Here is a 14186-nt window from a genome sequence, read left to right as displayed (position 1 = left end):
TTCGTTGGTTATAAGGTTACCACCCACGTTATAAATGCCTTCCTGGTTTACAGGAAATCATTTAGCTTGCCACTCAATATATATATATATATATATATATATATATATATATATATATATATATATATATATATATATATATATATATATATATATATATATATATATATATATATATATATATATTCCATTAGTCGTTATTTAATTATAGTTGAAAATAACATTTATAACATGCACAGAGTCCTTACTTCCCTTGTAGAGGCATGGGAAGGAAATCTTCAGCTGAATTGGTGTTCTTTAAAAATTCCTTCCCTTCCTGAGCCGGTGGAAAGGAAAGATTTTTCCTCTGGGCAGCAGAAATTATTTGAACTTGAAGGACTTCCTTGACCCGTCTCTTCAAAAATTCCTTAGTAAGTTTTGTGCGGTCTGTTGTTCATTGTCTTATATATATTTAAAATGTTGACGGAAGTTACTGTATAGCTTTATTGATGCAGTTTACAACGCTATACCGTACTAATGTTTAAGCGCTATTTTTCAATCTCTTTAAAAGTGTTACCATGTCGGTTGAGATAATTAGCCGGACATAAACAGAGCAGACGACGTACTACCTCCGATATTCATCCAGTCTTATAATTATGATATGACACTGACAAATCTTATACAGTATGGCCAGGGTCACAGGAGGATTCTTTTCAAGAAAAATTTTGCCTGTTACATTGCCCGAAAAAGGAAAATATACCATCAAGGTCACACGAGTGGTTCGGTTCATGTCTTCCAGCTGGAAAAAAACAAGTGAGCGCCGCCATGCGAGTACATGAGACGGGCGTTAAACAAGTGATTCTTACATTTACTAATAATAACATTAAGATTACTATTATTCGACTATAATTTATTATCAAGGTATTGTCTTGAGGAGTGAACACAGCTGCGGTGTTGGCCAGCATGGCATTTTTGGCTGAATACATACCAACAGTATGGATGTGGTGGCGACCTCCCACATCTCAACTGTTGTACTTTCATTATTCAGCACAAGATATGCGTGTTTTGATGCATTGGTTTGTAAATTCAACGCTCCACCATACCAGATATCAGCAGAATGGGTCATTTTAGTTTAACAGGGCTACCAACCTGAACATTTTTCCTTCCCTTCCAAGAAAATCTTTACGCATGCCGAAGGGAAAGGAAAATCCTTCAAAGGGATGGAAAAGTTTAGGGAAGGAATTATTTTTAAGAATACGGCTGTTAGTGTGTTTGTTCTGTGTACCCCAAACTTATATTAATGTACTATAATTAAATATTACACCAAGCGAAAATTAGAGTAACTGAACTAAATAAGAAAATATTATATCAGCTGTTTTCCAGTGCATTACATGATGTACTATCAGTCAACTACACATAAAATCGGACTAATATGGTTCTTTGACATTGAAGAAAATGAGACTGCTTCATAACTGTACAGTTCATATATGACTCATTACGACCAGTGGCGTATGACGCTCATTGGGCGTATGGCGCTCATTGCCACAGGGTGTACAAGTGTGCTGAACCTAAGAATCTGGTATAAGAATCACCAGAATAACTGATGTATCAATGGTCCTTCATAGCCTAGCACAGACAGCAAATTTCCAAGTGAACTATTTTAATTATAATGCGTAACTGAACTGTGTAAGTACAGCACGGGTTGAAGAGTATTATGAAATGTAAATTTAAATCCGTAAATCATTATAATTGCATGATACTAAGCATCAGTGGTCAGCCTCCCTCTCCTGCGTTTCGTCAGGCAGTGAATCTGAGAGAAGATAAATGATGCCTCTTCTATCTATCTATCTATCTATTGCCAGACGCCTCAATCCCGTTTGGGGTGGCCACAAACAAATCGCCTCCAAGTCGCCCTGTCCCCCGCCATTTCACTCCCCTGCTCCCAACTCACACCCCCCTCTCTCATATACCTCTCCACCCCATCCCTCCATCTCATCCTCGGCCTCTTCTCAGAACAGAAATTCCCACAAATTCACATAACTGAGATCATACCTCCCATAAAAATTCCTAGTAATTGGTTTACATAAATATAGCAAAACAAGTATTAATTTTTTGTTAGTAACAGACCTTTAGGGATTCATCTTCGTTCGCGAATCTGCCAATATATATTTTTTCAAATCAAAACTATTTGCTGACTTCACATCAGTATTGGAAACAAAAAACTTTATATATATATATATATATATATATATATATATATATATATATATATATATATATATATATATATATATATATATAAAGTTTTTTGTTTCCAATACTGATGTGAAGTCAGCAAATAGTTCTGATTTCATCCTTACCCTATACAAAAACTGAAATATTTGCTTCAGCCAATCTTACAGTTAAGCTATTTATGAGTTTTGTATGTGAAATGATCCCAAGTTTTGTGTGTACGCAACAATCACTGAGGGAGTATTCCAATGGGTGCATTAGAAAAAAAAAAAAAAAAAAAAAGGAGGGATGAGTATATATTGGGAAAGGGTTGTTCACCAAAAGATTTCATCCCTTCACTGACTGCTCGAAAAGCTTGACCAGTGATCTTGACTTAAGGTACTCCATTATTTTTCTACATCATATCACGTTATCAAAAGCTGAATGGTATGAGGAAGTCACATTTTCCACAAGCTCACAGGGAACTACCCGTCACACGCTGGCAGATTTACGGAATGAGCCCACGAGCAGTGGAAGGGTCCGAGATGCATCTTAACTCGAATAAATAAGACGGGTACAGGCACCCTTAGGAGGGGCAGTTGCCATTTGAGTATTATAGTACATTCTGTTACCAGTGATATATTTTTTCTTTTTGATCTGGTTAGATGCAAAGTTCCACAATTTCTTGCAAAATCCCACCAAATGTCCATACTAAAATAGTTCCCATAAATTTCCCACGTTCCTCCCATTAAACTGCGAGATATTTCCACGAGGAGCACAGGATGTCTGCAGCACTGCCAGCTCTTGTAATAGTACCAAATCCGAGTAGCTAATTCTGAGCTTCATTACGATTTATTAAAACTAATAATTTATACGTTAAACAGGGCACACGCACTTTTGATTTGCGTTTTAGGCTGTGGGAGTATTGTGAAAAATATATTAATCTTTAAAATGCAGAGTTCTAAGCATCAGAGAATCCCTACTACATGTTTCCACGAAAACGGACATTGTTTGAGAGGGAAGAACATCGCTTATCTTACAGCTTATTTTTCATCAGTCTCTCCTAATCACCACCATCCGCCAGGAGTCGTATCATGATGCGATAAGTGTAAGGTGTGCAGTGCCATCACAGTACACCTGACAAAATTTCATAGTAAAAATAAAAAAATAAACCTTCTTATTATTTTAATTGTATTACTGCGCAAGCTTAATCCTCATGGTACGATTTACTGCCGTTTGTAAGTGAGTGCAGCGCACCTAACAGACCCAGAATATACATCCTTGATTATGATGAATTCATACGCATCTCATCTGGTCATTTTTTGTATTCAGCTTCCTTGGTTTACATGAAGATGTTGTCCACCTGATGGCAGAATTCTAATAAGGTTCCCTGACTTTTTTGTTTGCCAGTGAGCTTCGGACAGCTGATCAATACCCGCCCCCGCCCCGGAGGGGCTTGGGTACGGGTATTGTTTTCACTCGGTTTGTGTGTTTGTTTGTCTCTGTCTGTCTATTAACAACTTTACGCGAAAACTACTGGTGGGATTTTGACTAAAATTACAGGGATGATAGGCTATGACCTGATCACCTGATTAAATTTTTGGCCAAATTGGGTCAAGGCCTTGGCTGTACGCCCCCCAAAAAATGTAAAAAAAAAAAATCGTATTTTCGCTATAACTCCTTTCAAATTCGTCATATCGACATGAAACCCAAACCTGAAGGTGCATCCTTTTAACATGCCTCATTACATTAGGGGGGTCACCCCCCAGTTAGCGGTAGGAGGGTCAATGCCAGGTGGGTCGGGCCTAAAATTTCAAATGGGTATAAAATCGTCAATTTTCACCCGATTTACTTCAAACTTAATACGTGACATCTTTGACTAGATATCCTGTTGTATTTATACGCCATCGATAAAATGGCTGCCGGGGACGGGTTTGCTGTTCCTTGGCACTATTTCTTGTTTTCACCTGGTATTATGCTGGAAACACTCGTCCACACTGAACAGCGGTGGTGGTAAACCTATGAATTACTCGAGCAACCAGGGAAAACAGAACTCCCGGCAAACTCGCGACTCACTTGTGCACTATTATTACTCTCCAAGAAACCATTTGGCTCGCTGTGACGAGTATAATACTATCAGGCAAGTCCCTTCCCATCCCTCCCCTCTCTCGCCCCCCTCACCCCCCCCCTCTTATCTTCACCTCATTTCCTCTCACTCACCACCTTCCTCTCGCACCTCTGCAACCCTCCCTATGCCCACGCTCCTCCCCCATCCTTGCAGCCCTCCTTACCCCCATCCTCTTCCCACACCCTTGCAGCCCTCCCCATTCCCTGTTGATCGTTATTGCCCAACATTATACTCGTAACTGGGCATCCGGATGGAAACTGTGAACTGTAGGTTGTATTCTAGGGAGAGGTTTAAATTTAGCAAAATGTTTTTTGTCTTAATAAGTTTCGTTTAGTCGGTAGGCATAATACTTAATCCTGCCCCTACTCATCCCTCCCACCTTGCCCTTCTAAAAATCTCATCAACTTGTGTTGAATTAAGTCATGTGAAATGTTCTCACTACCTCAAGACGATTTCATTCAGCTGAGAAAATGCGACAGTTGCCAGGAAAATATGTAGCAGTCCCTCTCACACTCCTTAATGGATTGGTAGAACCTTCTCTCTCTCTCTCTCTCTCTCTCTCTCTCTCTCTCTCTCTCTCTCTCTACTGCGATAATAAAACACGCAGTACCATTTCATTTTACGTATCTCTTCACACGGTGTTCTTCAGTCGAAAGATTGACACACACACACACACACACACACACACACACACACACACACACACACACACACACACACACACACTAGAGACAGGCAGACAGACAGAGAGTTTACAACGCGTGTGGGACTGTTCCGATCATTCAACTGATTGCCAAGGTAAAAGGGATGCAAATCTTGTCGGAGCATCTGCATCCATGCGTCATCTTTTGGCTGTTCTTAACAAACATTTTATGCAGCTTAGGGAAGCCATATGTTTTGAACAGGTTAGTAACAGGTTGTATCTAATTTCTCAGGTTACCAAATTTGTTACATGACCTGAACAAACTCATCTCGAGGAGGCAAAAACGAAAAAGAACGCGATAGTTTTGAGGGTCTCATCTTTCCTGTCACTTCGTCCCATCAGCGAACACATCACACTTTGATTCGTATTGTAAGCGACACCGAAAACTTTGTAACATCATTTCGTGTTTATTATCAGTAAATCCTAACATTATTTGTATAATTTCAGTATCAACCAGGAATGTATCGGTAGCAGACAAGGCGATAGTGAGGTGTAATATGCTGAGAAATAATCACGAAAGAAGCAGTGAGACGAAATCTCCCAGAGCCACTAATATTACAACGCTGTGAGCCACCCCGCTTACCACCTGTTGTTACAGTGTCATCAACACATGCGTTCAAATTTCGCCGCTTACAAACATTCACGAAACTCTGACCTCGTCAACAAATATTGCATTCATCCCTTCATCAAAATGGCCACTTGAAATCTTATTCTTGTTACTGAACACACGATTTGATACAGTGTAGCAGAGACCTCTCGTAGTGAAAGGATAAATGAAGGCTATATTATTTGACTTTCAGTTCAAAATGTCTCTCCTAAACTGATTCATATCGTGTCGAATTATCAATATATGATACATAGGAAATATCTTCGTAGTGGAGGGTCTAAAAAAAAAAAAAAAAAAAAAGACCGTCATCTGTATATAGCAACTTGGAAATATACCATCCTTCACCATTTGCTATCATTTCCATAACCAATTTTGTATTTAACTTTTCTCACTCCATCAATACATAGGGTAATCTGTATATCCTTGTGCTAAAAAGGTTAAAAAGGCATACCGGTATAAAAAAAAAAATGTGAAACAGTATTAAGGCACAGTATTAAAAAAAAATAAATCGTAAAGGTACCAAAAAGCCTGCAAAGCTCAAGACGATACAGCCATTGTGTGACAGCTTAGGCTTACAGGTTAGCTGTTGTCGAGAGTAGTAGTGAAAACCGAATAAGTTATAAATAAATAGTCTGGGCTATAGAAAGCAATGATTAAATTAAGGTGTTTCGTGAAGACACAGTCTGGCGGAAATATTTAATCCATTAGTTTTAAGAATATATGAGTAACGTTGGGTCTATCATCACACGAAAGGGATGTTAGATATGGATGAATATTATTTTAACTTTCCCTTCGCTGACCCCCCTTCATGCTTCTTTCTTTGCCGCAGGGTTGCATCTCTCTCTCTCTCTCTCTCTCTCTCTCTCCAAACTCTGTTTCTTCTTTCTAACCCAAGCAGGCCGAGCACGTTATGTCAATCCCTGCTATTTCCAGACAATATCGTTTATCGTATGAGGAAACTCTCTTAGAGATATTGCTGTTGTTTGAAATTTTAACCTTTGAATTTTTTTCTCCTCTTAAAAAAGCGTCACACAGGTTACTTGACTGTTTTTTTTTTTTTCTTCTTCTTCTTTCAGGTGAATTAGTGAGGAGGGAATATTGCAGTATGTGGTGATGGAAAATGAACTTTCCTAAAACTGAGAAACAAATCCTCTCTGCCCCACTACTATTATTATCTACACAATTAGCACTACCATTACCACTACCACCGCCGCCATCATCACCCGCCGCTATCACCACCCCGTACACCATCACCACCACTATCAGTACAATTAACGCTACCACCACCACCACCACCATAACTACCTCGGACACTACAATCTTCACTCACTGTCACCATCAGTACTACTACCACAACCACTATCACCACCATTACCGCCACCACTTCCACCATCACTCACTAAGATACAGTCACTACCATACCATCGTCACCACTACCAGCAGCAACCCACCAGCGAGGAGAAGCAAGATAAATGATAGAGGCACCACGCCGGCAGGAGGAGGCATTTCGGCCTGTTGTGTAACAGGCGCCGAGATTGTGTCAGGCGGGTTCTCCTGAAGCTGTGGTTTTCATAAAACCAGTAAGTAGACTTTTGCTTTACTGATATGTACCGTAGGAATTATATATAAAGCTGAAACACAGGATATACAATAGGGTAGTACCGTAACCTATGTAACGCTGGAAGTTTCGTAAGACCTATGTATCTATCTATTTATTGCCAGACGCCTTAATCCCGTAAGAGCTAGGTGGCCACAAACATACCACCTCCCGCGACGCCCTGTCCACCGCCATTTCACTATTCTCCCCTCCCTCCACTTCACACACCCTCTCATATACTTCTCCACTCCATCCCTCCATATCAACCTTGGCCTTTCCTTCCTTCTTCCTCCACATCATCTCACTCACACACACTCTCCTTGTTAGTCTCTCGCTCTCTATCCTCTCCACATGTATTTCTCCTAACTCTTTCTACTACAACCACATCCACACTACAATGCTCCTTCACTTCCTCATTTGTCAGTCTGTCTCTCCATGTAACTCCACCAGCTCCTCTCAGATAACTAATTTCCACTGCTCTTACTCTTAACTTGTGTCCTTCCAAAATGATCCAAGCCTTGCATCCATACCTTAGAGTTGGTATCACAATACTACCATACAGCAACATTTTTACCTCCATAATCACTTCCCTGTTTCCTATCACTGCGTTTTTCCTTGTTGTACCCTTTCAAGCACTTCATCCTCCAAACTTCCATCCTTACTCATCACATTACCCAAGAGATTAAATGCATTCACATTTTCCATTTCCTCATCATCCAACCACACAGTACATTCGGTGACTTCATTTCTCTCAAAGACTATAACTTTACTCTTCCCTACATACACCTTCAGGTTCCGTTTCTTACACACTCTCCCAGACTCATTCAACAAGCCTTGCAGTTACCCTTCGTCTTCACTTGACAATACAGTATCATCTGCAAAGAACAGTACAGGAAGTTTCCAAACGCTGCCCTCTCTCATTAAGGCCGTTGCAACATCCACTGCCCTACCATTGATCTCTAACCTCATCCATACACATATTGAACACCGATAGAGACATGACACAACCCTGTTTTAATCCAGCATTCATATAGAAAGAGTTCACTCAGTTCACCATCCACACGCACTGCAGTCTTAGCACCCTCGTACATACTCTTCACGGCATCCAAAAGCTTCTCATTTACTCCATAATAGATCCTTAATATTTTCCACATTACTTGTCTATCCACTCTGTCATATGCATTCACCGAATCCCTGAAGGCCGCATACAACTTCTTTCCCTTCTCTAGAAACTTTTCCACTAAAGACCTAAGGATGATTTTCTGATCTACACAACCTCTTCCCCTCCTAGAACCTCCCTGTTCATCGCCAACTAATTCCTCCGTTATTTCCCTGACTCTGTAGAGGATCCTACCGCAGACTTTTCCTAGTACACTAAGAAGACAAATTCCCATATGATTACCACACATTTCTTATACTCTTTTCCTTAATACAGGTGAATAATTATATCTGACTTCCAATACTCTGGGACCCTGCCTTCCTCCTAGGCCAGTCTGCATATCTTCCATATCCATTCTACTACTATCTCTCCCCCATGCTTCAACATTTCACTGTACACTGTATCAACTCCTGGGGCTTTCCCCATCTTGACTGTCTTCATTGCTTCCACTGCTTCCATCCTACTGATCTCTTCCTCCCTTCTCACCTCCATTCTCCTCCCTGCCATTCCCCCAGCCAGTTATACTCACATTACTTTCATTCTCCATTTATAACAGTTCCTTGAAGTGTTGTCTCCATCTGCTCACTTTTTTTTCCCTTCTCCACTATCACTCTACCATTATTATCTTTCACTCGCCTACTAAGTTCCTCATCACCCTGTCTCTTTATTTCCTTCCAGGACATTTCCTTGCATTCCCTCGGCTTTACACTCGAATTCCTTCCAAATTCGATATCCACTGTCTTCTTACTCGCTCATACTAATCTTTTCACTTCTCTCTTCCTCTCTACATATAACTTGCCCCTCCGTCTCTCAACTTCCTCCATGCCGTTGCTTCCCATCCATCCATCCATCCATCATCCAGTCCTATGTTGCCCCATGAGGAGCGTAGGAGCCCGGGACTAGGCAAGTTAGTCCTGACATTTGAGTTGAGAGTGACCAGCCTCACACATCCCTGAGTGGCATTACGTGAGCAAAAAACCCCAACCACCCCTTGGATATAAACCTTCACCGGTTCAATCCGACTGAAGCGCCGTAATTACCAACTAAACCACCAAGCACCAAAACTTAGTTGTATGGTTACCACCCAGCGTAGTAAGTGGTTTCCTGGTGTACAAGCAGTGGCGGATCCATGGGGGACGGGGGGGAGGACGTCCTCTCTTCAGCTATGAATGCCGCCCCTAAGAGCTGATTATTATCAAATATGAATGTCAGTAAATATAAAAAGCTATAATAATAGTAATAATAATAATAATAATAATAATAATAATAATAATAATAACAACAACAATAATAATAATATAATCCATAATACTAATAATAATAATAATTATAATAATAATAATAATAATATAAACCATAATACTAATAATAATAATTATAATAATAATAATAATAATAATAATAATAATAACAGTAAAAATAACCACCATAAAAGTACCACAACTTGCCCCAAAATGCTTTCAAAATGCTTGTGAAATGTTAAAAAGCGTTTTGAGGTCGGGCCTCCGCCCCGGACCCCGCTGAGGGAGCTACCGGTACCGCTCACCCCAGACCTCCTAGCTTATCGCCTCGCGCTTTCGGCGCTCGGCGCCCGTTACATTGACAAACAGCCCCCCCTTTCCTAAATCCAGGATCCGCCACTGTATACAGGAAACCACTGGGCTTGTCACTCAGTGTAGAGTCACCCACAGGCAGAAGGAAGAGGAAAGAATGAAGGAGAGACACAAGAGGGAGCGTAGTTGCCCATAGGGAGAAAGACGAGGAAAGAATGAAGCAAAGAAAGACAGAAGAGAATGGAAGGAAAGAAGGATGGAGGAGGGGAAAGGGCAGACACCTGAGAGCAACACTACATCGAGTGAGTGGATGGTGAACGCCCCCACATATGCGTTTTTCTTTTGCAGCCCTGCTTGCCTCTCCTCTGCATTCCACCATGCTGTTACGTGCACCAACTTTCGTCTTCTCTTCACCCCACACACCACCGCACATGCTGCACAGATTTCTTCTGTGAATATCTTGCACACACAATCCACCTCCCCCATCTGCTACAAATCATATATACCCAATAGCTCCTCCGTTTCTGTCTTATATGCTGCCCTTTTTCCACTTTCTTGCAGCCTTTCCACTCTCCTCGTTTGGACTACCTCCCCCTGTCCTTCCCTCCTTCTATTCATCCATTGCACTTGAATCTTGACTTTCACCACCACCAGGTGATGGTCAGAAAGTCTACTCCACTACGCTCTGTATGCTCTTGCATCCATTACATGTATTCTCATTCTTTCATCCATACACATGTATTCTCATTCTTTCATCCATACACATATGTCACGAATTGGCGCGATTCTGCATCTAAACAAACTCGTGACATTGAACTTTGGTGGAAACCACTGATTCTATAGTGGAATTCCAACTGTTTATCACTCAGTTTAACCGTCCCGTATTCACCTGATCGGGTGTGTTTTCAGAACATTTTTCACTGTTTCATAAGTGATCGTCCTTGCGCGCAACATTGGCGCTTTCGCTGAGTGATTTGTTGTGGGCATGTATCAGTCACATTAATTTCGTTGGCCGTTAGTAAGCGCGGCCGGCACTAACCCCTCTCTCATAATTTGAAGTCAGTTAGACTTTGTGCCCCGTGAGAGCAGGTCGTTCTTCAGCGAGTTCCTGAAATCTTCACCCAGTGTGATCCGGCGTAGAGGTTTAGCGTGGTGGCAGCACCCTTCCTACATAATGATGCCCAGTTCATCCCGCCTAGCCCCCCCTTTTCTGACCAGTATTTCTTTTCGTTTTTCCTAGGCTTAAGAGTTTAGTTTAGCCTGGGAGTGAGCGAGTGAGTGTATTCTCTTTGTTATTTTGAATTCATTTTGAAACATGTAATGTAAATTTATCTCATTGTAAATAATAAATTTACAGTTCTTTTCTCTTGAGCTTAATGTAATGTAAACTCGTGTTTTATTTTTCCACATTAAGTTTATTTTACTTACTGCTCCTAGTTTGCATAACGCTTTGCATTACTCATAACTGGTACTTAGGCCAGTCCTTTTGCATCAAACTTAAATCCATTGTGCCAACTTGGAGTTAATGCATCAGCAAGAACCTGTTTATCATTCATAGCATTAGTTATTGATTGTCAGAGGTGGAGTCACATTCTCATGAGGCTAGCAGTACTAACAAACAGCATTTGTGAATAATTAGTCTCTGCTGTGTACTGCTGAGAAAGTAAATAAATTCTCGTCCTTAAAGAATCGGCGAAGTAAGCCGGCATAAAGTAATCATTGCTTGATTTTCACAGTCAATTTATTGTCCATATTTACATGCAAAATTTTCAGTTAATAAAAAATTCTACAAAAACTCCGTGACATCTGGCGACCTCATTCCAGGATATTAACTCCTAGCTCTAAAGTTATTCACGAGATAATACTCACTCACTCATACTTAGGTATTTATCATTAAAGTCTATAGGCACTATTTTACTGGTGATTATTGAGTCAGTTCTATCAATTTTAAGTAATAGTTTTCACAGTCAGTTTGTTTAGTTTTCTTTCTTTACCAGTTTAAATATATAAAACTGGTCACCACTAACCCGTGCCTATATTCTTTATTCTTGATTATTCGCATCTTTCTCTGCAAAAACAGCAGTCAGTGCTTAGTCTTTAGTTCACTCAGACTGAGTTAGCATCATGTCTACCGACGTCTATGTACAGGAAGCTAAAGATATGGGGCTTACCGACCCTGAGAAAATTAAGGACTACGTCCTCTCTCGGTTCAGTTACGAGCAGCAACGTGAGAATGATGCTCGCGAAAAGCATTGAATTCAGCGTGAGGAACGCGAAAGAGAACGCCAATATGAGCGAGAACAGCGCGAGGAACGCGAAAGAGAACGCGAACACGAGCGAAAACAACGCGAATACGAGCAAAAGACTACGCAAACTCAAGTTAGAACAACGTGAGAGAGAATGTCAACACGAGCGAGAACAACGAGAGAGAGAACGTCAACACAAGTTAGAGCAAAGTGAGAGAGAACGTGAATATGAGCGAGAACAGCGAGAACACGAACGTGCCGAGCGTGAGGCACGTGAAAAACATGAACTTGAGATGTTGGAGCTCAAGCGAGACTCCTTGGCTTCAGACACATCTTGTGCAGCTAACCCAAGCTCCACGAGCGCTCTCCCTGCACACGTTTTGGCGACCCCACACATTAAGCTTCCTCCATACAAGGTAGGCGAGCAAATTGAGCCATTCATAGCTCGTTTCGAAGACATGGGGCAGCTGTACCAGCTGAATGATGCAGCTAAGCGGCTTCAGTTCCTTAGCTTGTTTGAGGGCCCTGCTCTCGATATTCTCCACAGAATTCGTGGAGACACTCTCACGTATGAGATGATGAAGGCTGCGCTCGTCAAAGCATACGGTCTCACAGTTGATGACACCAAGAGTCAGTTTATGAGGGCGCATTTACAAGAAAAAGAGACTGCCATTCAATTTCTTGATCAGCTTACTGCTTACTTAGATGAATGGATGGAGAACAATGAGACTCCTTCCACGCATGAGGGGATAATTGACCTTATGCTGCGCATGCAGCTAGAAAAGTCGTGGCCTGCCGAACTTATGGCTCAGCTTAAGATCTGCTGGGCAAGGGATGCCAGCCAAATGGTGGAGAAGGCTGATGCATTCTTCACTGCATACGGGTATCAAACTCGTAAGCAGCATACCTGGAACAGGAAAGCTGATAAATCTGGGAAACCGTCTCAGACTGAACCCCAACAACAAGGCCGTTCCCAGAATAATGGCCAAGGTCCGAACAAGAAGGACCAGGGGCAAAATACCCAGAAACCTAAGTGGAAGTGGTACAACAAGTACCATAACCAGCAGCAGTATCAGACACGCAACCAACCGTCGGGACTGTCCTTTTCAGCAGCAGCCCCTTGGAGGCAGGAGACGAACGCAGCCTTCATTCCTCAGCAGCAGCACGGTGGTGTCATCCCTAGCAGTACGGGTACTTCCCCACAGTTCACTAGTCCCCCAGCGACAGTGAACACTCCTCCACAGGAGGTCAATGCTCCGTCTCCCCAGACAGTGAGCACAATCCCTCAAGTATCAAATTCTCAGGGCACCATGTTTGCTGCATCATTTATTCAGCAGCCTAACCAGTGGCTAGCTGCTTCCTCCACAGGCCCTCCCACAGGTCACAGTGCCTTCCTTGTTCAGCCAGGGTTTGTGGGAGACATTCCTGTGAAGGTCCTGAGAGACAATGGTTCCTCAGGTTGCTCTGTCAGGCAGAGTCTAGTTTGGCCTGAGAAGTACACAAGTCAACAGATCCAAGCTAATCTTATTGATGGATCAGTGAGATTGTTCCCTGAGGCACGTATCCAGGTGGCATCTCCTTTCTACACTGGTATGACAGTCGCAGTTGTCATGCCAGAACCTTTATTTGACCTTATCATAGGCAATATTTCCAGTGCCAAGTATAGTTGCACTGAAGATGATGCTACTCAGACTTCGGCTGCAGTAACACGAGCCATGGCTGTGGCTCCAAACTGTGTCACCCCGGTGACCATTGAATCGCCGCGACATCTGATGTGTAGCCAAGTTGTTGTTCAAGAACAACATTCTGACCCGACACTTGCTGCCGTGCAGAAGAAACAAAAGGGTAGAGTGATAAAGTATTCACGGGGAGGTCAAGCCAAGTTCCTCCGTAAACAAGGACGGCTGTACCGTGAGTCACGAACACCCCAAGGCGAGGTTCGACTGCAGTTTGTCGTTCCCGCAAAGTACCGCCAATCAGTGTTAGAATGGGGTCATTGTTCA

Source organism: Coenobita brevimanus, chromosome 5 (genome assembly GCF_032717465.1).
Source record: "Coenobita brevimanus isolate Jiangsu-jjx chromosome 5, ASM3271746v2, whole genome shotgun sequence".
Lineage (NCBI taxonomy): Eukaryota > Metazoa > Arthropoda > Malacostraca > Decapoda > Coenobitidae > Coenobita > Coenobita brevimanus.
Note: the sequence above shows the minus strand (reverse complement) of the source record.